This window comes from Tuber melanosporum (genome assembly GCF_000151645.1).
Source record: "Tuber melanosporum whole genome shotgun sequence assembly, scaffold_1, strain Mel28".
Classification (NCBI taxonomy): domain Eukaryota; kingdom Fungi; phylum Ascomycota; class Pezizomycetes; order Pezizales; family Tuberaceae; genus Tuber; species Tuber melanosporum.
The window spans coordinates 861,391-862,882 of record NW_003298755.1 but is presented as its reverse complement, the minus strand read 5'-3'; positions in this window follow the sequence as shown (position 1 = coordinate 862,882).

The following is a 1,492-nucleotide window of genomic DNA, read 5'->3' as shown; positions in this document are numbered from 1 at the left end:
GATTATCTCACCTCTGTACCTTGGAGGTGGCTTGATTTTTAGTTGCTACATCATACAGACTGGAGCCACCAGTCGTTGTACCACCATAGCGGCAGCCACAATGGCTTGCAAGTATTTGAATAATGGAGATTCCTATGTCTCCTTGTACTCGAGGCCCTACTAGTGGCTGGTCTCTTAACATTCTTTCAGGCCTTGGCATTCCCGCTGGCAATGCTCCTTGTGATAACCTTCTTTCCACTATTCTGAGTCTGGGCATAACAGGACTGGCAGCTGTTGTTTTTGTGTGGAATGCTTGTTCAAGGGCTTAGCAGAAATGTTCGAAATCTGCAAGTCAAGTTTCATTTTCCGTGAGATCTAGATCTGCTTCATGGCCTCTTCTCTTGTGATGAGGGTTTGTATGTGCCACCTTTGATTAGCATTGTGTGTCACTTTGGTGACTCTTTGTAATGTAATATTCCTACCTTCCTGTTAAGATAAAGTGATAGGTAATAATACCTTCTCATGGATATATAGATACATGTATATCTTCTTCTTTCGATATTTCTTAGACCTTTGGAACTACGTTACTAATACTGGCTTGGGCAATGCTTACAGTGATGACTTGTAGAGATATTAACCATAGGATCATCAGAAGTGTAAAAGATATGAAGTACAAGAATGTTTTATTCGTATAAAGTACTAAATACAGAATTTACTTGGAACATTCACTTTAGTTTATTTTATACTGGTACCACTGACTCCAGCATATGACAATTCCCTGTTGGCATAGGGTTAGCGGAAGCAAGAATGACCACAAACTACAAACTAACCAAACCTCCAGCCACAGACCTGCAACATGTCCACAGCAGGCCCAAACAAGAATACCAAATACAAGACTATCGACTGTAAAGAAAGTCCTACAAGTGCCAAGGCCCGAGGTTCCTCTTGTATAGAACCAACTGCAGATGTGCTAGCAAGTAGGCATCGCTCCCCACTGCAGAGTACAAATGGAAAATTCCAGAATACCAAGGTGTGTAGATGACAGGCGAGAATCAGGCAAAAGTCAAAAGTAGAAGGGATGTCCAACCAAGGCAAGTTCCCCGTACAAAAAACAAAATTTAAAAATCACTACCACCTAGGCTATATACCATTCCACAGCCAGGTCCACCACAAAATAAAACTAATAACAATTTAACACTTGAGGTGGCACTATTGTAGGGACAAGGAGATGAACATATCCACCTCTTGGACCAATATGGCAGGCCATCGACCTTATGAACCCATTTTGCCAGTTACTTCTGTAGACTTACCATTGTGGCTGACCAGTACCCCTTGCCTGTAACCCAAACAAACACCCCAAACAAAGAAAAAACATGGAGATGGTAACAGACCGATAATGGCCAGTGGGGCATATCTGCCACATAAGGTATCCTGCCCTTTCCTGCCTTACCTGCAACAGAACCAAATAGTCGGTCGCGTATGAAGGGCGCGAGCTATTGTCGATCGGCGATTA